This window comes from Bos indicus x Bos taurus, chromosome 26 (genome assembly GCF_003369695.1).
Source record: "Bos indicus x Bos taurus breed Angus x Brahman F1 hybrid chromosome 26, Bos_hybrid_MaternalHap_v2.0, whole genome shotgun sequence".
Lineage (NCBI taxonomy): Eukaryota > Metazoa > Chordata > Mammalia > Artiodactyla > Bovidae > Bos > Bos indicus x Bos taurus.
The window spans coordinates 46,909,787-46,936,583 of NC_040101.1; the positions used below are offsets into that span (position 1 = coordinate 46,909,787).

Genomic DNA, 26,797 nt, shown 5'->3' on the forward strand with positions numbered 1-26,797 from the left:
TCATGCTTCCCATAATTTTGTCATTGTTGAATTTAGACAAATGTTTCTACATGAGGTCCTTTCAGTGGATCGGCTGCAGCATACAGTTGCTTCATGATGTTTAGAAAGAAAACTTTTGTTGGATGGCAGAAAAGCTAAGTCAATCAAACTTTTGTATTTTGTTGTCAACAACTGATACTTGAAAAAAAAAGTGTCTTATGGTAGACATCCCCATACAAGAGTGTTTTCAACAGAACAAAATAAACACAAGGTAATTGCCAACATGCAGATAATGATTGTAAGTTGGATATCAAAACCAAGATTTGACTTATGGTTTTTTTATAAGGTACAACTCATGGTTACTGTTAACATGAATCTTAAATGCATAACTTTAATATAAAATAAAATACACTATACCTTTTTTTGCGGTCTTGTGCATGGCATTCAGAAATATGACACTGAAAATTCCTGTAAATAAAAAGACATGATGAGTCAAATGCATTTTCAAGCTTGAATCTGAGCAATGACTTTGTAATTAAGGGAAATCGAACTATCAAGTATTTCACTACAAATTCTGATACAGATGTAATTTTATAAATCACCTTATATGTTCTTACTGACAACAAAACTACTATGTGTGTCCACACCATTACAAAATACTGTTTCTGATTACCTATTATACTAAAATGTTGAAGTATTTTTCAATTCAGATTCCATGAAAGCTAATTCTTCTGATTTTGAAAGCTAATTCTTCTGATTTCACAAGAAATATGGACATAATGCATATCCAAGCATATTGTGGTTAGGATTAGTAAACAAGATGTTTTAATTAAACTGGGCAATAAATATGTTTAAATATATATACTAGATACATATATAATGCTTAAGAGTGAGGAATGAGTTTACAGAAAACTTCCGTCTTTTTATACATATACTCAATATATTCATTTATTCAAAAATTCAAAGGTAGTACATTTCACTCTACAATAAATTGGCCCTTTCAGAGAAAGTAAAAATAAAGTTTAGGTAAAATAATCAAAGCATTAATGATTTATTTAGCATTATATTTCACATTTTGAAAAAAAATACAATATTTATTGTGTTGGCATTGAGAGAAGAGTTAATATTGGGACATGTAACTAAGTTATCATCTAAGCCCATGTTAAATATACTGTCTTTAAACTTGTCAGGTTTTATTTTTTAGCAACTCTTTATCTCTAACTGAGGGAGATAGTAGAAGTAAAATATTTAATTCAGTACCTAGAACAATACAGACTAATAAATATAAGAACACTCTTTTTTAAAGTTCCTAGGAAAACATAATAAATAGTTACTATATTTAATGCATAAAATGTATATTTATAAATGCAAAATAATTTTGTAAATATATCTTAGTGTATGTGTGTGTTAGTTTCTTTGTTGTGTCCAGCTTTTTGCAATCCCATGGACTGTTGCCTGCTAGGCTCCTCTGTCCATGGAATTATCCAGGCAAGAATACTGAGTGGGCTGCCATTCCCTTCTCCAGGGGATCTTCTTGATCCAGGTAGCATAATATGGGACTTCCCAGGTAGGAAGGGGTAAAGACGACGCTAGTAGTGAAGAACCCACTTGCCAATGCAGGAGACTAACAGATGTGGGTTCACTTCCTGAGGTGGGAAGATTCATTGGAGGAGTGTATAGTAACCCACTCTACAATTCTTGCCTGGAGAATCCCCATGGACAGAGGAGCCTGGTGGGATACAGTCCCTGGGGTTGCAAAGAGTCAGACAAGACTGAACGACTAAGCACATGCATAGAATAATATACAATATATAGTATCCCTTTAGTATATAGATAATATATAGCTTAAGATACCCTGGGTAACTCTAAAACTAACCATTGCTTTAACATAACACATTCACTTTTTCTTTAATGTGGAAATGATAAGTTAAAAGTAGATCCAGATATATTTGTAAATGCTAAGTGTTTTAACTTAAAAAAAAAAGTCACATATAATGAGTAAGAAGAGACACACTATTGCAGAAATGGGAGACCCAAAGGCACACCATCACAGGAACAGAAGGAAACTCAGAGCTCATGAACACTGAACCCCACGTCTTAGGGATCTAAAATGATGCACTGTAAGACATGGTATTGTTTAAGGTCATGCAGCACATTCATGCACAGGACTGAAATTAGGACCCAGAAAAAAAGAATCACTGCCACAAACTAAAAAATTACATGAAAAGAAATTCATCTGTATGAAGTTCCTATAAATAATTCACTAGCTGGACTTAAGAGAATATTTATTTGTGGAAATCAGATGAATATAAAGTGAATCTAAGTTATGTCCTAACATGCTAAGATGCTGCAAAGAGCTGATGTTTACATCTTTCCCCCTTAAAATGCTTTTAGTATTGTTAATTTTTAGTTTAATATTTTCCAACTTTATTATTTATCACAAGGATACAAAAATGAATGTTTATCTATGATTCAATGGTGCTATCTTTGTTTTTCAGGTGCAACAAGAGGAAGAAAATATATTAAGTTTAAAAATATATCACTGGAATTTTTGTGTTTTTTTTTTAAGCTCATGATTAGACACAATTTATTATCTATTTGCACTTGTTTTATAATTTTTATTGTGACATATATTTAAAATATGTATTGTATTGTAAATAGAGAAATTTCAGTTTCTTAAGATTTTTGTGTTGTTGATCACTGTTTAAAAGTTTTATTTATTCATTTCAAATATATATATGCATATATATATATATATATAAAATTTTTTGCTGGTGTGATTGGCATTTTTCTAGGCACCTGGACCGTATCAGTACATAAATTACTAAACTCTTTTATTCTGGCAATTACAATATAGAAATACACATAAAATAATAAATTCACAATAAGCATAAAACCAAGTAAATCATATACAATGTTAGAAAGTGGTAACTTCAAGGGTGAAAAATGGTCAGGGTAAGAAAAGGAATTTGTGAGTAGGGTGGCATCAGCTTATGATATTCCATAGGTAAACCAGTGGGAAATGTGAAGTCTTAAATAATATTTGTCTAATTTATGTAGAGCATATGATTATGTTTATTAGCTTTTGATTAAGGCATTATCAAAATTAATGAAAAAGATTAAATTTGCTTGGATTTCAAAAGGAAGAAATTAGTTTTGTTTCATTTCTTTTGCACATAAAAATATCCCTGTACTGTGTACTTTACAGACTTCCAGAGGATTGCCTTTGACATTAAAAACATGGCCATGTTTTTGTAACTTTTTGTTTTTGTAACATAGACATATTAGCAAGATATATCCCTATCTCCTTTAACAAAAAGAGGAAATATGAAAATGGATAACATGACCACAATAAGTTTCTCTATGTATCAGGTTCACTGCTGTATAAAAACTGAGTAGAAGTTAAGTTTAAGTGCCTCAGTGCATGTCTCAGTCTCAGTGTAGAAAAGTTCCCTTCACAAAACATTTTGTTTTTGGAAAAAAAAAAAAAAGCTAAACTCTTTTAACCACTGCCCTTAGCTTGTAATGAGGATGTTAGGATGGTATATGACATCAGGTAATATTGTGCTTGCTTTGTTGTTGTTCAGATGCTCAGTCATGTCTGACTCTTTGTGACCCCATGGACTACATCATTCCAGGCTTTCCTGTCCTTCACTATCTCCTGGAGTTTGCTCAAACTCATGTCTATTGAGTTGATGATGCTATCCAACCATCTCATCCTCTGTCACTCCTCCTGCCCTCAATCTTTCCCAGCATCAGGGTCTTTTCCACTGAGTTAGCTCTTCACATCAGTTGGACAAAGTACTGAAGCTTCAGCTTTAGCAACAGTCCTTCCAATGAATATTTGGGGTGATCTCCATTAGAGTTGACTGGTCTGATTTCCTTGCAGTCCAAGGGACTCTTAGAGTCTTCTCCAGCACCACAGTTCAAAAGCATCAATTTTTCAGTGCTCAGCCTTCCTTATTGTCCAAATTTTACATCCATACATGACTACCAAAAAAATGATAGCATTGACTATATGGATCTTTGTCAGCAAGGTGGTCTCTGTTATTTAACACACTGTCTAGGTTTGTCACAGCTTTTCTTCCAGTACAATTCCTGGGTTGGGATGAGGCCCTGGAGAAAGGATAGGCTATTCACTCCAGTATTCTTGGGCTTCCCTGGTGGCTCAGACGGTAAAGAATCCACCTCTAACGTGGGAGACCTGGGTTTGATACCTGGGTTAGAAAGATCCCCTGGAGAAGGCATGGCAACCCACTCCAGTATTCTTGCCTGGAGAATCCCATGGACAGAGGAGCCTGGCAGGTTATAGTTCATGGGGTCGCAAAGAGTCAGATATGACTGAGTGACAAAGCACATAAGTACATTCTTCCAAGGAGCAAGTGGCTTATAATTTCATGGCAGGGATTAATTGTTAAAAAAAAAAAAAAAAAAACAGCAATAGATTTTGGCATCCACTAAGACATTATTTTTGATCTAGGTCTTTGTATTATAACCATCAGGTACATAAATAAAAAAGAACAAAATAAAAGTAAAGTTAAATTTTTATTGAATTGTTTAATTTAAAAATTTTATTACAGAGTCTCCTCTATAGAAAGGAATCTATCTGCTAGTACAAGAGATGCAGGTTGGGTACCTGTGTCCAGAATATCCCTGGAGAAGGAAATGAAAACCCACTCCAGGTATTCTTGCCTGGGAAATTCCATGGAGGAGCCTGGCAGGCTACAGTCCATGGGCCTGCAAAAGAGTCAGACATGATTTAGCAACCAAACAACAGCAACTCATCTATTTAAGTGTCTATGAAATATCTCTATTTTATTAAGTGTCTATGAATTAACTCTGGCTCTGTTTTTGAATCTAGATTTTGGTGTTTATAAGAGAGATAATTTAATCATCTAATGATAACATTCATACCAAAAATCTGATTTATTCAAGAATGTAGATTATAATACAGTATCATTCCCTCACTTTTCAGCAGTGAACACAAACATATTTTGTGAATGCAAAATCTGAAATATCCTTTCCTCCTTAAATGTCATGTTTTTTTCCAAAATCTGTAAGTTATTATAATTTACCTGAAACCTACATTGAAGCATTTACAAATTTTATATGACTGGAATTCCAGTTGAGCTATTTCAAATCCTGAAAGACGATACTGTGAAAGTGCTGCATTCAATATGCCAGCAAATTTGGAAAACTCAGCAGTGGCCACAGGACTGGAAAAGGTCAGTTTTCATTCCAGTCCCAAAGAAAGGCAATGCCAAAGAATGCTCAAACTACCACACAATTGCACTCATCTCACACACTAATAGAGTAATGCTCAAAATTCTCCAAGGCAGGCTTCAGCAATATGTGAACCGTGAACTTCCAGATGTTCAAGCTGGTTTTAGAAAAGGCAGAGCAACCAGAGATCAAATTGCCAACATATGCTGGATCATAGAAAAAGCAAGAGAGTTCCAGAAAAACATCTATTTTTGCTTTATTGACTATGCCAAAGCCTTTGACTGTGTGGATCACAATAAACTGTGGGAAATTCTGAAAGAGATGGGAATACCAGACCACCTGACCTGCCTCTTGAGAAATATGTATGCAGATCAGGAAGCAAGAGTTAGAACTGGACATGGAACAACAGACTGGTTCCAAATAGGAAAAGGAGTTCATCAAGGCTGTATATTGTCACCCTGTTTATTTAACTTATATGCAGAGTACATCATGAGAAATGCTGGACTGGAAGAAACACAAACTGGAATCAAGATTGCCGGGAGAAATATCAATAACCTCAGATATGCAGATGACACCACCCTCATGGCAGAAATTGAAGAGGAACTCAAAAGCTTCTTAATGAAAGTGAAAGTGGAAAGTGAAAAAGTTGATTTAAAGCTCAACATTCAGAAAACGAAGATTATGGCATCCAGTCCCACCACTTCATGGGAAATAGATGGGGAAACAGTGGAAACAGTGTCAGACTATTTATCTGGGCTCCAAAATCACCACAGATGGTGACTGCAGCCATGAAATTAAAAGACACTTACTCCTTGGAAGGAAAGTTATGACCAACCTAGATAGCATAGTCAAAAGCAGAGGCATTACTTTGCCAACAAAAGTTCATCTAGTCAAGGCTATGGTTTTTCCTGTGGTCATGTATGGATGTAAGAGTTAGACAGTGAAGAAGGCTGAGCGCCGAAGAATTGATGCTTTTGAACTGTGGTGTTGGAGAAGACTCTTGAGAGTCCTTTGGACTGCAAGGAAATCCAACCAGTCCATTCTGAAGGAGATCAGCCCTAGGATGTCTTTGGAAGGAATGATGCTAAAGCTGAAACTCCTGTACTTTGGCCACCTCATGCAAAGAGTTGACTCACTGGAAAAGACTCTGATGCCGGGAGGGACTGGGGGCAGGAGGAGAAGGGGACGACAGAGGATGAGATGGCTGGATGGCATCACTGACTCGATGGACGTGAGTCTCAGTGAACTCCAGGAGTTGGTTATGGACAGGGAGGCATGGCGTGCTGCGATTCATGGGGTCGCAAAGCGTCGGACACGACTGAGCGATTGATCTGATCTGATCTGATCTGATACTATTACTCTTGCTTCTGCAGGAAAATCTCACTGAAAATGACTTGATAATAATTGTCAAATACATAGTTGAGCTACTTTTACCCTTTTCTATTAAACTGGTTTGAGTCCATAAGAATGAATATTTAAAGTCATTTCTTTTACATTTATTATACATATAATTGAAAGTTCCAGGACTAAATTATATAAAGCTTACTTAGGAAATATTTAATTTCTCTGAGAATGAATAATGATTAGTTTTTTATCAGTAAAAGTTATAATTTTATAACTGTGAATCTGAAGATCTTAAAGATAAATATTTGTTAATAAAATTTATCATATATCCATATTAATAAATAGATAAAGTTATTTTGGACAGCAAAATACTGCACATTCTCCAAAAAGCTGATAAAATCCCACCCACAAAGTCATCAACAGTTTAATGTAACTGTAACATGCAAAAAAATGCTTCTCTCATTTATAACTCAGAAGTAGTTTGCTTTATATCTTAATATTGAGTTTCTAGACTTAATCAATAAACATCAAACCTACTCTCATAGGTCATCATGTAAGGTAAGAAAAACAAATGTGGATGCAGGTTTCTTGATCTTATTTGAAGGAGCTGACACAAGGCACCCCAAACCAGGAGTTGCAACACTTTTATAGTAAAATGTCTAGTCAAGGCTATGGTTTTTCCAGTAGTCATGTATGGATGTGAGAGTTGGACTGTGAAGAAAGCTGAGTGCTGAAGAGTTGATGCTTTTGAACTGTAGTGTTGAAGACTCTTGAGAGTCCCTTAGACTGCAAGGAGATCCAACCAGTCCATTCTAAAGGAGATCAGTCCTGGGTATACTTTGGAAGGACTGATGCTAAAGCTGAAACTCCAATACTTTGGCCACCTCATATGAAGAGTTGACTCATTGGAAAAATCTCTGATGCTGGCGGGGGTGGGGGTTGGGGGCAGGAGGAGAAGGGGATGACAGAGGATGAGATGGCTGGATGGTATCACCGACTCGATGGACATGAGTTTGAGTGAACTCCGGGAGTTGGTGATGGACAGGGAGGCCTGGCATGCTGCAATTCATGGGGTCGCAAAGAGTTGGACACGACTGAGCGACTGAACTGAACTGACACAAGGCACCGCAAACCAGGAGTTGCAACACTTTTATAGTAAAATGTCAAATGCCATTACTGGGGCAGTTTTCCACTCTCTCCAAAGGGCTATTATTTCCTATTAATATATAAAATCTTAATTTTTTTTGCATGTCTAAGCTCAGCTGTACTTTATCATTATTTATTTCCATAAATAGAGAAGAGAGAGGGAAAGAGCTTGGGCTTTAAATCAACCATGGATGTGCACTTTTGGAAAGTCATTTACCTTCCTGCACTTGGGTAAACTATTTCACCTCTTTGAGTAGAAGATCACTTTGTCCACATTAAGGGGGTTATCTTTGCAACACATGTAATGCAGAACCTGGCTCACTCAACAAATAACAACTTATTTCTCTTATCTTTGAAATTTGACTTTGCTTTCTTGTTGGCAAAATATTTATATATAAATATCTTCATTGTCCTTTCCTTGAAAGTGAAAGTGAAGTTGCTCAGTCATGTCCCACTCTTTGCGACCCCATGGACTGTAGCCCACCAGGTTCCTCTGTCCATGGAATTTCCCAGGCAAGAATACTGGAGTGGGTTGCCATTTCTTTCTCCAGGGAATTTTCCCGACCCAGGGATTGAACCCAGGTCTCTGGCATTGCAGGCAGATTCTTTACCAGCTGAACCATCAAGGATCCTTGCCCTTTCCTTATTCAAATGCAGAAACAAATTGTCCTTCCCAAAGGTATTAGTGGGTAGTAGAGGGCAAAAGCAGTGGGTGTGAACGCAGCATCATGGCAAGAAAACGAACACTATAGTGTATCTTGGATGGGAAGGGACTACATCATCAAACAACTGATGATGTGACCCTCCTGAAAATAAAATGTCAGATTCTATCATCTTCCAAGTATTTAACTAGTTTGTTGCAAGGCATTACTCATTACCTCTATGTAAGTTGAAGCTAACTTCTTTATTCAGTTAATGAAATTGTATAGAATTTATGACCATTCAGACTTCCAAACAGAGTAGCTAAGATTGTAATGATCAGCTTGTTTTGTCCCTACAGGTTTCCCTGATTAGGCTAAATAAGGTACTGTTACCACAAAAGCAAAAATGAAATCTAAAATATAAAAGTAACAAACAGAGTTTGTGACTCCATATTTTATTTGTTCCAGCAGTTATTTGAACAACATGGTTCATTTGCCAAGTGATATGAAAAACTTTGTTCTTATCACAATTTTAATAAAACAAAAGGCCACCAAAACAGCATATATAATTGGTAATACCAAAGTCATTTATTCTCAGTGTATTTTAGCCAATCAAACAGAATTACTATTATGGTACAAGTAATAATCTCCTTTTTAAAAACATGTTTTATCTGATTTTATTTGTGATGCTATTCTATTTAACAAGCAATCGAATCACTCAGTTATCACTTTTATGTATTTGATATATGTCAAGAAAGTAATTGCATTCTCTGAAATTAAAGTAAAAAAGAGACTACAAATTCTTGTCCTTTGGGTTTTTTTCTTCCTCTTTTAAACTCAAGTTTGTAAAATTAATAGATTCTCTGCAATGGAAGTCTATTTAATGTTATTTTATAATTATTATATTTTAAATCTTAAAGCAGAAAGAAATCCTGAAAACATTGATTTCTGCCCTTTCATGTAAGGTTTACTTTAGACAATTTATCCAAATGAATTTTATATTCCATTGGAAAAAAAAGAGAGAGAAGGAGATACTACTTAATTACTTGTATCTTTGATTGTAGTAGCCACAGATTTATTTTCATATCTATTCTAAATAATTCCCCTCCTAAATTAACATGGTTTAGGTTTAATGATATGGAAAATTAAAAAAAATCACAGATTGAAACAATACCTACTTAATGGGGTGTCAGAAAAGTTTCATAACTCTTCCAGTTATATGTAACATCTCTGAAGCTATATTTACAATGATATATCTGTATAACAGAATAATGGATAAGAACATATAGAGATAGATCTTTGTCCTACTCCATCATAAAAATAGACCAAGGCACTTACCTTTAATAGTTTTAAATAATTAAAAATTAAAAAAACTATAAACACAAACCACCAATCAGGCAAAAAAAAACAACAACTGATTTTCTAGGAATTCTCTCATTGGGTACAATAAAGGCCAAAAACGTTATGGATTTATCAGAAGCAGATGATATTAAGAAGAGGTGACCAGAATATTCAGAAAAAATATATTAAAAAGATCTTAATAACCCAGATACCACAATGGTGTGATCACTCACCTATAGCCAGACATCCTGCAATACGAAGTCAAGTGGGCCTTAGGAAGCATCACTACAAACAAAACTAATGGAAGCGATGGAATTCCAGTTGAGCTATTTCAATTCCTAAAAGATGATGCTGTGAAAGTGCTGAATTCAATATGCCAGCAAATTTGGAAAATTTATCAGTGGTCACAGGAATGGAAAAGGTCAGTTTTCATTTCAGTCCCAAAGAAGGGCAATGCCAAATAATGTTCAAATTGCACAACTGCTCTCATTTCACGTGCTAGCAAAGCAGTGCTCAAAATTTTCCATGCTAGGCTTCAACAGTATGTTTACTGAGAACATCCAGATGTTCAAACTGGATTTAGAAAAAGGAGTGGAATCAGAGACAAATTGCCAAGATCCATTTGATCATAGAAAAAGGAAGAGATTTCCAGGGGAAAAAAAACAAAAACAAAAAAACCTACTTTGCTTCATTGACTATACTAAATTAAAGCCTTTATGTGGATCAAAACAAACTGGAAAATTCTTAAATGATGGGAATACTAGGTCACCCTACCTGGCTCCTGAGAAACCTCTATGCAGGTCATGAAGCTGGTTAGAACCAGACTTGGAACAGACTGGTTCCAAAATGGGAAAGGAGTACATCAAAGCTGTATACTGTCACCATGCTTATTTAACTTATATGTGGAGTACGTCATGTGAAATGCCAGGTTGGATGAAGCACAAACTAGAATCAAGATTGCCAGGAGAAATATCAATAACCTCAGATATGCAGATGACACCACCCTTAGGCAGAAAACAAAGAGGAACTAAAGAGCCTCTTGATGAAAGTGAAAGTGGAGAGTGAAAAAGCTGGCTTAAAACTCAACATTCAGAAAACTAAGATCATGGCATCCAGTCCCATCACTTTATGGCAAATAGATGGTGAAATAATGGAAATAGTGAGAGACTTTATATTCTTGGGCTCCAAAATCACTGCAGATGGTGACGGCAGCCATGAAATTTAAAAAAAAAAAAAAAAAAAAAAAAACTTGCTCCTTGGAAGAAAAGCTATGACAAATCTAGATAGCATATTAAAAATCAGAGACATCACTTTGCTGAAAAAGATCTGCATAGTTAAACTATGGTTTTTCCACTGGTTATGTATGGATGTGAGAGTTGGACCACAAAGAAGGCTGAGCACTGAAGAATTGATACTTTTGAACTGTGGTGCTGGAGAAGACTCTTAAGAGTCCCTTGGACTGCAAGGAGATCAAACCACTCAATCCTAAAGGAAATTGTTTCTGAATATTCACTGGAAAGACTGATGCTGAAGCTGAAGCTCCAATACTTTGGTCACCTAATGTGAAGAGCAATCATTGGCAAAGACCCTGATGCTGGGAAAGACTGAGGGCAGGAGGAGAATGGGACATACAGAGAATGAGACGGTTGGATGACATCACTGACTCAATGGACAGGAGTTTGCGCAAACTCTGGGATATAGTGAAGGACAGGGAAACCTGATGTGCTGCAGTCCATGAGGATTCAAAGAGTCAGACAACTGAGTGACTGAACAACAACAATTATACCACTCCAGTCACATACCACTTTCTTAGCTCTGATAAATGTCTATGTGTCATTTTGTGTATGTGGCTCAAAAGGGCAAAAGGTAAAAAAAAGAGACAAGCAAAGAAAGTGTATGTAAAGAAAAAAAGAAAGAGGATAAAAATAAAATATGGACAAAGTGCATTTATATTTTAAATTAGCTTTTGCTTATTGAATGGTTATTATATATTAAACAGTTTGTATTGGAAACAGAAATTGCTAACACCCTTTCAAACTATCTCATAAAAGTTGTTCAAGGTCTCACAGTTAATGAATATACAACAAAACCTAGATTTTTCCTCTAAATTCAGGTTCTTTTCTAAGTTGTACACTGTCACAATTATAAAGATGTTGACACACTAAACAGAAGAACAGTACAGAAATATTTCTTTTTAATTTTCTTCAAGCAAGGATTTAACAAAATAGTTAACATCAGAAGTTGGGCACGGGCTTTAATCACTTAAATTATTTTACCCATTATTTCATCATCATAAATGCATACAAATGATGTTATATTCCTTTCACAAAAAAATGTTTAAAATCTTAGCATACTCAGTGGATTCAGTTGAGAAATTAAGATATGAACACAAGTAATACAGTTTCCAAACATGCTCCAAAGGAAAAATATATATACTTTTATAAATTCTTCCACATAATCCGTCATTTCTAATACAACAAGATAATTAGTTGATTTCTGGATAATTTCTAAGGTTAGCAATAGTTCAAAGAATATCAGATTACTTGCAAACACAAATACCAGGTCCTAGGACAGTTACAGGAAATCTGAGAAGGCAAGGCTTTTCAAGGAAACTAGGTCATGAAAGAGATTATTGCTCTAATCCTTAGAAAACTGGATAGAGTTGTCTTTTCCTGTATGAATATGAGCCTCAATTAAATACTCTGAGAAGGAATAAAGGTGACAATCTGGCTCAAGCAAAACTATTCTATTAAAACTATGGTGTATGCGTATCATGAATACAGAATTTGCTTCATTTTCACATTTCATTTTGAATATAATAAGCCACTTTTAATGGAAGAGATTAACAGATTTACTTTCTAAATATGCTCAGATTTACTTTCTAAATATACTCAGATTAAGCTAATTTGGTTAATCCCATTCTGTTTCGCATGTAGTATCAATGTACAGTCCAAAGGTTTACATAGAGGGAAGTCTCTAAAAAAGACAGAAATATGAGAGGCAACATCTTTTACTTCACCCTAAGGTTAGAATAAGTTTCTACTAGCATAAACTACCAAAGAATTAAACCTGATATCCTATAAGCAACAGGGGATAGAAATTGAAAGCTGGTGGTACAGTCCCAGATATCAAAGAGAATCCAATGTCCAATTTGTTATTAAATATTGCCAGGCTATTAGTTACATCACTGAAAGTCTGTACAAGAATTATCAACAGTGGAAACTTAGAGGTCTATACTTTCCAGACATGCTTTTTAAATTACGACTGTCTAGAGGGGGCAGAAATTGATTAGATCATTTACTTTTCACCTTAGTTTCAACTGCAACAATTCAAATATATTTGCATTCTAAAAAAGATTGTGCTTTTATCAAGATCAAGTTAATAACAAATACATGTCTATACAAATGCATATATACACACATAAAACAACAACTACAACACTTAAAACTAAGATCAATGATTTAGTTTTATTTTGACATTTTCTGGGCTTAATTTCAGAATTAAGATTCCTGGGGTTTTGTGAGAAGTGTAAGAGATACTCTATGTAAAATATTTAGCATGGTGATAGGCCCTTAACTAATTCTCAAAGATAATCTTTCTTCATCATCTGCTTATCAATTTGCTTGGAAAATAACTTGGAGAGTTAGAATGCAAGACAGTTTTGAAAATACAAGAGATAAACAGCATTGATTTATTAAGATATGCTCTGGTATCGTATAATACTAGACAGCAAGTATGTAGTAATGAGTAACTTTACAGAGAATAATATGTTATTAGATTTTTTTTTTCCTTTGGAGGACAACATATTCTCTTTGTATATATACAAAGGAAAATTCAAATGCTTATTTTTCTTTTTACTGAGAAATCTTCAAAAATCCTACCATTAATCCCTCCCTCTGTGAAGCAGCAGCTTGGACACTGGTTATATTTTCAGTAAAGCATGCAGTAAGTTATAGGAATATCTGTTCCCTCATAAAATTCTTAGGTTTTAAGAAGCAGAGGGTGTGACCTAATAATCTCTGTCTCCTGAGAAACTGCCATATCACCTGGAAAATAGCAAGTTTCCAATAAATATGAGTACAATTGCAATATCCAAGCCACAAATCTACTGGATCCACTGGGGACTATGTAGCCTTTCGTGTCCTGCTCTCTCTCTGTTTTTTTTAATGCCTTGCTTTTTATAGGTACATCACTCTATATTCCTCTTCCATGGCACAAGGCACAGAAAAAAGAGAAAAGGTGATTATTCCCCATGTGCGTACACTGATACAGCATCAGTTGCTCAATTATAACATGAATAATATTTTTCTCTGTGTAAATTAGGATCTAATTAACAAACAAACAAAAAACACAAGATGTATTAGAATAATTATTATAGAGCATGCTAAATATATTCTGCTTATATTCCAAGCATGTTTCCAAAAGAATAACTTTTAAACTCTCTGATTTTCATTGTATAGATACAAATGTCTTTTTCCTTTTACTTACATTCTTTGAAATATATTGAGGACAAAATTAAAGAAGAAGCAACCCTTCCTCCACACACACTAAATTCCCAAACTCCAAACTCTTTTTAAAAAAGTATTTACTTTTTAAATTGAAGAATAATTGCTTTACAGAATTCTGTTGGTTTCTGCCAAACAGCCATAGGTTAATTATTACCACAATGCATTGTCTTATCATAATGACTTCAGATACAAATACAATCTTTTTTCAAAGTTTTTACTTGTATTTTCACTATCTGGTCTATTGGTTTCTCCCTTTTGGTGCATATGAACACTCACCATCATCTTGGTGGTGGTTGTTATTATTATTATTAAGACCCCTTGGGAACACTTGCTTCCATGGAATTGGTGGTCCTAGAGAAAATATGAAATCAACACCTGTTCCTCCCCAAACTGTAGCTACTCAAACAATTGCATCTATTTAATATTATGAATGGAGAAGGAAATGGCAACCCACTCCGTTGTTCTTGCCTGGAGAATCCCAGGGACAGGGGAGCCTGGTGGGCTGCCGTCTATGGGATCGCACAGAGTCGGACACGAATAAAGCAACTTAGCAGCAGCAATATTATGAAATAGTATGATTCAGGTACAACTGCTTTTTGTACTGTGCACATTTTTCAAAATTCAGGATGAGATAATTTTCAAGACTTAATGAAGAATTTGTATATCCATATCATACCCCATGAGAGTGGGCTCTTTCAATGAAAGGCAGGGCAACCAAGAGCCAGCCTCATGAAGTGAAAGACGCTGCATCCTCTTTCTAGGGAAGCCTGATGTAGCACTGCTGGGATTCTCTGACAGAACTATTCTTCTCCCTGCCCGAAAGAGGTAGATTCAGAATTTCTCAAGGATCCAAAGCCACTAAGAAATCCATACTGTCTGCATCTGTCATCAGCATCATCCCCACTACACCAAGTGTGGAGAGTTGCATCTTCTTGGGAAAAGTCTTTGATTCACTTTTCATTTACTACAGCTCTTAAGATCAGGAGAAAATGACATTTTAAGTATCATTTGAAATGGCAACCCACTCCAGTATTCTTGCCTGGAGAATCCCAGGGATGGAGGAGCCTAGTGGGCTGCCGTCTATGGGGTTGCACAGAGTCGGACATGACTGAAGTGACTTAGCAGTAGCAGTATATTCCTTGTCTTTATGTATATAGATTCTCTGCTTAAATAGCTTGTTTGTTTTGACAATCCTGACCTTCAAGATTAAGGTCAGTATTCTATGTGCTTCTTGTGCACCTTATATTATCCCAGAGAACCTAACCAAAAAAAAATTTAGCTGACTCTCCCTCCATTTGACCAAAACCCTCTTGATAATAGGTACCATGTTATTTTTTTTGCTGATATTATTCTCAGTTTCTCACATAGGGCATGCAAAAGAAGAGAACTTTATTAAATTTTTATTGAATAAATAAATGAATAAACTATTAACTATATTGAAGGCAAAGTAGCAAACAAATAAGAAAATAGTAAAAAGAAAGAAAATATTCTTGGAGATCAGTTCTCAGTAGTAAATGTGGTTGCATTATGCGGGCAGGGTTCACCAACTTCATAGTCCAGGGACAAGTGGAACTGGTCAGCACACACGAATTACTACAGGGTGAATTAGCCAGTCAAAAGGAAGGAAACACAAAGGCCTGACAGCACTATTTACAATAGCTAGAAAATGGAAGCAACCTAGATGCCCATCAACAGATAAATGGATAAACAAGCTGTGATGCATACATATAATGGAATACTACTCAGCCAGAAAAAGGAACACATTTGAATATATTCTAATGAGGTGGATGAGACTAGAGCTTATTATACAGAGTGAGGTAAGTCAGAAAGACAAATATAAATATTGCATATTGACACATATATATGGAATCTAAAGAGATGGCACTGGTGAATTTATTTTCAGGGTGGCAAAGGAGAAACAGACATAGAGAAGAGACCTATAGACATGTGGGGAAAAGAGGAGGGAGAAGGGGGAGATGTTTGGAGAGTGTAATATAGAAATTTTAAATACCATATTTAAAATAAACAGCCAATGAGAATTTGTTGTATGAATTAGGAAACTCCAACAGGGGCTCCGTGACAGGCTGAAGGGTGGGGTGGGGAGGGAGATGGGAGCGAGGTCCAGGAGGGAGGGGACATCATGTACCTATGGGTGATTCTCGCTGATGAATGGCAGAAAACCACAAAATTCTGTAAAGCAATTACTCCTCAATTAAAAAATAAAAAAAAAACTTGACAGCAGTGGTTGAGTGACATGAAATGAAAAAAAAAAATGAAAAAGCGTATCAAAGAAGGATGAAATAAAGCATCTGCTTTAGCACATTTAATTATCAAGTCTATATTTTTCACTTTCCCATTATTTTCTTCCTGGCAGCTCCATTCTGAGGCATATCATTCAGACTTTAAGGTACAGTTCTACTGGATAAGCACATATTTTGTAAAAGAACCACATAGCTCACCATGGTTACTTCTGGAGGAAGAGGCAAATTCTCTAATGACAACAGCCAGAGATAAGATAAAGCAAGACAATCTCCCAGAAGCTGAAGCTCAGTGAAGTCATAGGTATATTATTGAGTAAGTGAGATCTCAAAAAAGATTAGAAACAGTATTTGGACTGAAGAATATCCACAAGCCAATAAACTATAAAAATAAATATAAAGAGTTTAATTCAAATACAGTAAATAAAAACACCATATCTAGAGGGAGACAGAGTGAAATTTTCTAGTTTCTTTATTACAATACTTAAATTTAATAAGAATGTAATTAAAACAAACTTTACACCTTTTACAAAATCTGTCAGATTTTAATCTAGTAACCATCCAAAGATCTTTAACTAGCAAACAATGATTTTTAAAAATTATTATTAATTAACTTAGTGCAAAGAGTCAGACACGACTGAGTGACTTCACTTCACTTAGTGCAGGATGTAAAGACAGCACATGATGTTTTGACTCTAAGTTTTAAAAATATTAATTTCTTTTAATTTATGTACAGGCCCTTTTGAATTCCTGTTTTGTCTGCCATGATCCATTTAGTACCATTGTATGGCACTAAAATTTTAAGGATTTTCATACTAGTATGTTTAAACATTATAAAAGTAATGTTGTATTAGTTAAATTATGTATGTAACAATGGACTTAAAAAGTTGAGTTACATTGTATGCCTTAAACACAGACAATCTTATTTGTCTCTTGTATCTCAATAAAGGTATAAAGCTGGGGTAGGGGTAGATAACAACCACAACAATAACAACAACAAAATTCAACAGGTTTTCAAAAACAAAACACAGGAAACAGTGCCATGCTGAGACTGAAGTCTGACACAATAGAAAAATAATATGGCCATCTCTGTTTAAAATTTGATAATTAACTCATTGTGGATATTCTGCGTTGACTTTGGTTTTTATTTTTTTATTTATTTTTTTTTTTTGGAAGATATACTTTTTTATTTGTTTTTTTTTTTTTTTAACCCTCCTCCCTCCTCCCTCCCCATACCATCCCTCTGGGTCGTCCCAGTGCACCATTTTAAAATACTGCATTAAATATCATTTTTAAAAGAAGGGTCTCTTCCATATTATTTATAAAAAGAGAATTATGTCTCCACAGAAGCCAACAAACTTGATTCAGTAAGTTTAGAGATGCAAAAAAAATGTCTGCCCATTGTTATCATTGGAAAACTTATCCACTTTGAGGAGTTTAAGGTTATTAGATGGTTTTCTAATACATGAAGAATGGAGTGAGAAGAACTGTTATGTAGGCAAACTTAAAAATCTAATTCTATCTAGCATCTAAACTTACCTATCTGCACACTATTTCCTTCCCATTATTTGAATACATTGAATTCTAACTCCTAACTGAGAATTAAACAAGATTTGAGATTGAGCACTGGGCTTCCCTGGTAGGTCAGAAGGTAAAGAATCTGCCTGCAATGCAAGGAACCCTGGTTCAATTCATGTGTCTGGAAGATTCCCAAGAGAAGGCATAGGCTACCCACTCCAGTTTCTTGGGCTTCCTTGGTGGCTCAGATGGTAAAGAATCCACTTGCAATGGGGATGACCTGGGTTTGATCCCTGAGTTGGAAAGATCCCCTGGAGCAGGGCATGGAAACCCACTCCAGTAATTCTTTCTTGGAGTGTCCCCATGGACAGACGAGCAAGGGGGCTCCATGGAGTCACAAAGAGTCAGACACGATGAACAACTAAGCACAGCACAGCATTTCTGTGCCATAAGTTTCGATTTAGGTTTTGTATTTGTGTGTGTGTGGCGGCAGGGGTGGGGGGGGTGGGGGGGTGGTGGTTGTGGATGTGGGTAAGAGACAGAGAGAGCCAGCCAGCCAGAAGAGAGAAGAGAGAATGAGAGAAAGTATGTACCCTGTAAAGAATTCAGGCTAGGTCAACCTGAACTGAGCTGACACAGACATACGAGCTTAAAGAAAAAATGCTTATCATTGTATAGAGCTGAAATTTTTCTGTTATTAAATGATCTGTTATTAAACTGATTATTTTTTCTGTTATTAAAAAATCAGGGTAGATGAATAGAGACATTGATAAGCTTATCTTTGATAAGTTTTTTTTTCATTTATTTTCATTCATTTTTTTAATTTATTTATTTTTTACTTTACAATATTGTATTGGTTTTGCCATACATTGACATGGATCCATCATAGGTGTACATGTGTTCTCCATCCTGAACCCTCCTCCCACTTCCTTCCCCATCCCATCCCTCTGGGTCATCCCAGTGCACCATCCCGAGCATCCTGTATCATGCATTGAACCTGGACTGGTGATTCATTTCACATGTGATAATGTACAATCTTCAATGCCATTCTCCCATATTATCCCACGCTTGCCCTCTTCCACAGAGTCCAAAAGACTGTTCTATACATCTGTTTCTCTTTTGCTATCTCGCACACAGGGTTATCGTTACCATCTTTCTAAATTCCATATATATGCGTTAGTATACTATATTGGTGTTTTTCTTTCTGGCTTACTTCACTCTGTATAATAGGCTGCAGTTTCATCCACCTCATTAGAAGTGATTCAAATGTATTCTTTTTAATGGCTGAGTAATACTCCATTGTGTTTATGTACCACAGCTTTCTTATCCATTCATCTGCTGATGGACATCTAGGTTGCTTCCATGTCCTGGCTATTATAAACAGTGCTGCGATGAACATTGGGGTACACGTGTCTCTTTCAATTCTGGTTTCCTCGGTGTGTCTGCCCAGCAGTGGGATTGCTGGATCATATGGCAGTTCCATTTCCAATTTTTTAAGGAATCGCCACACTGTTCTCCATAGTGACTGTACTAGTTTGCATTCCCACCAACAGTGTAACAGGGTTCCCTTTTCTCCACATCCTCTCTAGCATTTATTGCTTGTTGACTTTTAGATAGCAGCCATTCTGACTGGTGTGAAATGGTACCTAATTGTAGTTTTGATTTGCATTTCTGGGTAATGAGTGATGTTGAGCATCTTTTCATATGTTTGTTAGCCACCTGCATGTCTTCTTTGGAGAAATGTCTGTTTAGTTCTTTGGCCCATTTTTTGATTGGGTGGTTTATTTTTCTGGAATTGAGTTGCTGGAATTGCTTGTATATTTTTGAGATTAATTATTTGTCCGTTGCTTCATTTGCTATTATTTTATCCCATTCTGAAGGCTGTCTTCACCTTGCTTATAGTTTCCTTTGTTGTGCAGTAGCTTTTAATTTTTATTAGATCCCATTTGTTTATTTCTGCTTTTATTTCCAATATTCTTGGAAATGGGTCATAGAGGATCCTGCTGTGGTTTATGTCAGAGAGTGTTTTGCCTATGCTTTCCTCTGGGAGTTTTATAGTTGCTAGCCTTACATTTAGATCTTTAACTCATTTCGAGTTTATTTTTGTGTATGGCGTTAGAAAGTGATCTAGTTTTATTTTTTTATAAGTGGTTGACCAGTTTTCCCAGCACCACTTATTAAAGAGATTATCTTTTCTCCATTGTATACTCTTGCCTCCTTTGTTAAAGATAAGGTGTCCATAGGTGCATGGATTTATCACTGGGCTTTCTATTTTGTTCCATTGATCTATATTTCTGTCTTTGTACCAGTACCATACTGTCTTGATAACTGTGGCTTTGTAGTAGAGCCTGAAGTCAGGTAGGTTGATTCCTCCAGTTCCATTCTTCTTTCTCAAGATAGCTTTGGCTATTTGAGGTTTTTTGTATTTCCATACAAATTGTGAAATTATTTTTTCTAGCTCTGTGAAGAATACCGTTGGTAGCTTCATAGAGATTGCATTGAATGTATAAATTACTTTGTGTCAGTTCAGTTCAGTTCAGTAGCTCAGGCATGTCTGACTCTTTGCAAACTCATGAACTGCAGCATGCCAGGCTTCCCTGTCCATCACCAACTCCCGGAGTTCACTGAGACTCACGTCCATCAAGTTGGTAATGCCATCCAGCCATCTCATCCTCTATCGTCCCCTTCTCCTCCTGCCCCCCAATCCCTCCCAGCATCAGAGTCTTTCCTAATAAGTCAACTCTTCGCGTGAGGTGGCCAAAGTATTGGAGTTTCAGCTTCAGCATCATTCCTTCCAAAGAACACCCAGGACTGATCTCCTTTAGAATGGATTGGTTGGATCTCCTTGCAGTCCAACGGACTCTCAAGAGTCTTCTCCAACACCACAGTTCAAAAGCATCAATTCTTTGGCGCTCAGCCTTCTTCACAGTCCAACTCTCACATCCATACATGACCACTGGAAAACATAGCCTTGACTAGACAGACCTTTGTTGACAAAGTAATGTCTCTGCTTTTGAATATGTCATCTGGGTTGGTCATAACTTTCCTTCCAAGGAGTAAGTGTCTTTTAATTTCATGGCTGCAATCACCATTTGCAGTGATTTTGGAGCCCCCCAAAATAAAATCTGACACTGTTTCCACTGTTTCCCCATCTATTTCCCATGAAGTGATGGGACCAGATGCCATGATCTTCGTTTTCTGAATGTTGAGCTTTAAGTCAACTTTTTCACTCTCCACTTTCACTTTCATCAAGAGACTTTTGAGTTCCTCTTCACTTTCTGCCATAAGGGTGGTGTCATCTACATATCTGAGGTTATTGATATTTCTCCTGGCAATCTTGATTCCAGCTTGTGCTTCTTCCAGCCCAGGGTTTCTCATGATGTACTCTGCATAGAAGTTAAATAAGCAGGGTGACAATATACAGCCTTGACGTACTCCTTTTCCTATTTGGAACCAGTCTGTTGTTCCATGTCCACTTCTAACTGTTTCTTCCTGACCTGCATATAGGTTTCTCAAGAGGCAGGACACGTGGTCTGCTATGCCCATCTCTTGAAGATTTTCCACAGTTTATTGTGACCCACACAGTCAAAGGCTTTGGCATAGTCAATAAAGCATAAATAGATGTTTTTCTGGAACTCTCTTGCTTTTTCCATGATCCAGCGGATGTTGGCAATTTGATATCAGGTTCCTCTGCCTTTTCTAAAACCAGCTTGAACATCTGGAAGTTCATGGTTCACGTAACGCTGAAGCCTGGCTTGGAGAATTTTGAGCATTACTTCACTGGCATGTAAGATGAGTGCAATTGTGAAGTAGTTTGAGCTTTTTTGGTATTGCCTTTCTTTGGGATTGGAATGAAAACTGACATTTTTCAGTCCCGTGGCCACTGCTGAGTTTTCCAAATTTGCTTGCATATTGAGTGCAGCACTTTTACAGCATCATCTTCCAGGATTTGAAATAGCTCAACTGGAATTCCATCACCTCCACTAGCTTTGTTCATAGTGATGCTTTCTAAGGCCCACTTGACTGCACATTCCAGGATGTCTGGCTCTAGGTGAGTGATCGCACCATCATGATTATCTTGGTCGTGAAGATCTTTTTTGTACAGTTCTTCTGTGTATTCTTGCCACCTCTTCTTTATATCTTCTGCTTCTTTTAGGTCCATACCATTTCTGTCCTTTATTGAGCCCATCTTTGCATAAAATATTCCCTTGGTATCTCTAATTTTCTTGAAGAGATCTCTCGTCTTTCCCATTCTGTTGTTTTCCTCTATTTCTTTGCATTGATTGCTGAGGAAGGCTTTCTTATCTCTTCTTGCTATTCTTTGGAACTCTGCATTCAGATGCTTATATCTTTCCTTTCCTCCTTTGCTTTTCTCTTCTCTTCTTTTCACAGCTATTTGTAAGGCTTCTTCAGACGGCCATTTTGCTTTTTTTGCATTTCTTTTCCTTGGGGATGGTCTTGATCCCTGTCTCCTGTACAATGTCACAAACCTCAGTCGATAGTTCATCAGGCACTCTATTTATCAGATCTAGGCTCTTAAATCTATTTCTCACTTCCACTGTATAATCATAAGGGATTTGATTTAGGTCATACCTGAATGGTCTAGTGGTTTTCCCTACTTTCTTCAATTTAAGTCTGAATTTGGCAATAAGGAGTTCATGATCTGAGCCACAGTCAGCTCCTGGTCTTGTTTTTGCTGACTGTATAGAGTTTCTCCATCTTTGGCTGCAAAAAATATAATCAATCTGATTTCGGTGTTGACCATGTGTAGATGATGTCCATGTAGGTGATGTCCATGTGTAGAGTTTTCTCTTGTGTTGTTGAAAGAGGGTATTTGCTATGACCAGTGAATTCTCTTGGCAAAACTATATTAGCCTTTGCCCTGCTTCATTCCATATTCCAAGGCCAAATTTGCCTGTTACTCCAGGTGTTTCTTGACTTCCTACTTTTGCATTCCAGTCCCCTAGAATGAAAAGGACATCTTTTTGGGTGTTAGTTCTAAAACGTCTTGTAGGTCTTCATAGAACCGTTCAACTCAGCTTCTTCAGCATTACTGGTCGGGGCATAGACTTGGATTACTGTGATATTGAATGGTTTGCCATGGAAATGAACAGAGATCATTCTGTCGTTTTTGAGATTGCACCCAAGTACTGCATTTCGGACTCTTTTGTTGACCATGATGGCTACTCCGTTTCTTCCAAGGGATTCCTGCCCACAGATATAATGGTCATCTGAGTTAAATTCACCCATTTGAGTCCATTTTAGTTCATCGATTCCTAGAATGTCGACATTCACTCTTGCCATCTCCTGTTTGACCACTTCCAATTTGCCTTCATTCATGGACCTGACATTCCAAGTTCCTATGCAATATTGCTCTTTACTGCATCGGACTTTGCTTCTATCACCAGTCACATCCACAGCTGGGTATTGTTTTTGCTTTGTTCCATCCCTTCATTCTTTTTGGAGTTATCTCTCCACTGATCTCCAGTAGCATATTTGGCACCTACTGACCTGGGGAGTTCCTCTTTCAGTATCCTATCATTTTGCCTTTTCATACTGTTCATGGGGTTCTCAAGGCAAAAATACTGAAATGGTTTGCCATTCCCTTCTCCAGTGGACCACATTCTGTCAAACCTCTCCACCATGACCCGCCCGTCTTGGGTAACCCCTCACAGCATGGCTTAGTTTCATTGAGTTAGATAAGACTGTGGTCTGTGTGATTAGATTGACTAGTTTTCTGTGAATATGGTTTCAGTGTGTCTGCCCTCTGATGCCCTCTTGCAACACCTACCGTCTTACTTGGGTTTCTTTTACCTTGAATGTGGGGTATCTCTTCACGGCTGCTCCAGGAAAGCACAGCTGCTTCTCCTTACCTTGGATGAGGGGTATCTCCTCACCACCTCCCCTCCTGACCTTTAACGTGGAGCAGCTTGTCTTGGTACTCCTGTGCCTGCACAGCCAGCGCTCCTGGGACGCGGGGTAGTTCCTCCTGGGCACAGCCCCTGACCTCAGACGTGGTAGTATACTCATTTTCACTATACTGATTCTTCCGATCCATGAACACAGTATATTTCTCCATCTATTTGTGTCCTCTTTGATTTCCTTTATAGTTTTCTATATATAGGTCTTTTGTTTCTTTAGGTAGATATATTCCTAAGTATTTTATTCTTTTTGTTGCAATGGTGAATGGAATTGTTTCCTTAATTTCTCTTTCTGTTTTCTCATTATTAGTGTATAGGAATGCAAGGGATTTCTGTGTGTTGATTTTATATCCTGCAACTTTACTATATTCATTGATTAGCTCTAGTACTCCTCTGGTGGAGTGACAAATTCTTAGAAAAATACAAGTTTCCAAAACTGAACCAGGAAGAAATAGAAAATCTTAACAGACCCATCACAACCACGGAAATTGAAACTGTTCAGAAATCTCCCAACAAACAAAGCCCAGGACCAGATGGCTTCACAGCTGAATTCTACCAAAAATTTAGAGAAGAGCTAACACCTATCTTACTCAAACTCTTCCAGAGAATTTCAGAGGAAGGTAAACTTCCAAATTCATTCTATGAGGCCACCATCACCCTAATACCAAAACCTGACAAAGATGCCACAAAAAAAGAAAACTACAGGCCAATATCACTGATGAACATAGATGCAAAAATCCTTAACAAAATTCTAGCAAACAGAATCCAACAACATATTAAAAAGATCATACATCATGACCGAGTGGGCTTTATCCCAGGAATGCAAGGATTCTTTAATATCCACAAATCAATCAACATAATACACCACATTAACAAATTGAAAGATAAAAACCATATGATTATCTCAATAGATGTAGAGAAAGCCTTTGATAAAATTCAACATCCATTTATGAGAAAAACCCTCCAGAAAGCAGGAACATAAGGAACATACCTCAACATAATAAAAGCTATATATGACAAGCCCACAGTAAACATTATCTTCAATGGTGAAAAACTGAAAGCATTTCCCCTCAAGTCAGGAACAAGACAAGGGTGCCCACTCTCACCACTACTATTCAACATAGTTTTGGAAGTTTTGGCCACAGCAATCAGAGCAGAAACAGAAATGAAAGGAATCCAGATTGGAAAAGAAGAAGTAAAACTCTCACTGTTTGCAAATGACATGATAAGCTTTTTGATCTAGAGAGAGTTCATTAGCTTACTTTTTAATGATCTTGTTGTAACCATCACTAAGAAGTCCTATGTTCTAATTAAGCATTTGGAGGAAAAAATATGGCAGTTAAAGATCCATAAAAATAGTCTTGAAAGTCAAATGCTGTGCAGGGGACAAGATTTACTGTAGACCCTGCCTTAATTTTGTCTAATTAATCCTGCTTATAATTAATTTCTGTATTTCATCATCCTTAAATTGACTGTCTCAATTAGACAACTCTATAATCACATTGCCCAGAGGTAAAAGAGAGTAGGAGAAATGCAAATTATGGAAAACAGAGGATGTGTATCTCCATCTTTTGTAATAGTTTTATATTCACAACCAGAAAATAATGGAGAAAAGTGAGGGGGAGGGAGCCTCATGCTGTTCACAGCAACCCTAAATTAGCCAATGAGAATAAAATTTATTAAATACCACGTGACCCACATCTGGTCTCTGAAGCATTTGCATCATCTTTCTTCCACTAATCACAGTTAAGAGTATATTCAGAAATTTGGAGCATTCTACTTGTGTAAGAAACCTTCCAAACTACTAAGTAGAACATCTAATTTATATAAAACATGTCTAATAATATGAATTAGTGTCACAGTGATAGGCCCTCTCATTGACACATTTGGGAAATCCAAAATATTAAGAAATTACATGGAAAATTTATTTCTCCCAGAAAGTTCATTGTGCATAAAATTTCCTCTCATTGAATTGATACAAAGGTTATCAATTTTTATTAAAATTTTATCAATATACTTTCTGACTATAAAATATATTGCAAGAAAGTAGCTTTTAGAGCAGAAACTCAAAGTTGGTAATGAACTATACTAGAAAATCTATCTGGTGGAATTAAAGAGATTGATCTCATCTACTTTTAAAACATATTTATTGCTTTTATTATTTTACTATGATACCACACTTGAAAATATTTATGTTGAAGAGACAAGAAATTTTTATTTTACCCCCATCTGAGCCAATCATATGGTAAAAAGTAGCAATCCAATCTGAGAGTTCCTTAATACAGCTATACAATCAAGATCAAAGTTACTTATTTTTCACGGAGTTTCTTAATAGTAAGAAAATGTATAGAATTGTGAGTCTTACTCTGGAGACTGAGTTATTCCCTGTAAGACTAAGAAATGGATTAAACCTCTCTGAGCATCAGTTCTTTTTGATAAATGACAAAAACTAGGCTTACTTCATATATCTGTGCTGAATGTCACATTAGAAAAAGTATATGAAGTATTACTATCTATGAAAAAATTCATAGAATAGTCAGATTTTTCCAAATTTTGAGGAATAACTAAAACTCCTGAAATGTCAGGGACTTATGACAACAAAAATTTGTTATTCATGATACTTGTTGACAGATACTGACTGCTATTTTTTATCATCTGCTGTCTTTCAGGTATCATGCTGAAAAGGTAGTCCTTATTTAGGACATGCCATTCTTGTGGCATAGGAAGAAAACCAAAGATGGAATCCTATGATGGCTTTCTTGGATATAGCATTTGTCACTTTTAAACCTGTGTCACTGGCCAAAGCAAGATATTTAGGCAAATGAGATGTCACAATCATGATCACCAAATTATATTAAACAATTATATAATTTATTAATATCAATTAAATTAATTCTTATCAATGTTATTGTTAATAT

The 26,797-nt window shown here is 36.3% G+C and overlaps 1 long non-coding RNA gene across 1 annotated transcript in view; it reads right to left on the reverse strand.

Moving 5' to 3' along the window:
- Positions 1-406: 406 nt before the first annotated feature.
- Positions 407-26,797, reverse strand: part of LOC113884541 — an 854,339-nt gene continuing 827,948 nt past the window's right edge. The window contains exon 3 of the long non-coding RNA XR_003508902.1: positions 407-447. This is a non-coding gene — a long non-coding RNA (uncharacterized LOC113884541). The remainder of the gene's footprint in view (positions 448-26,797) is intronic.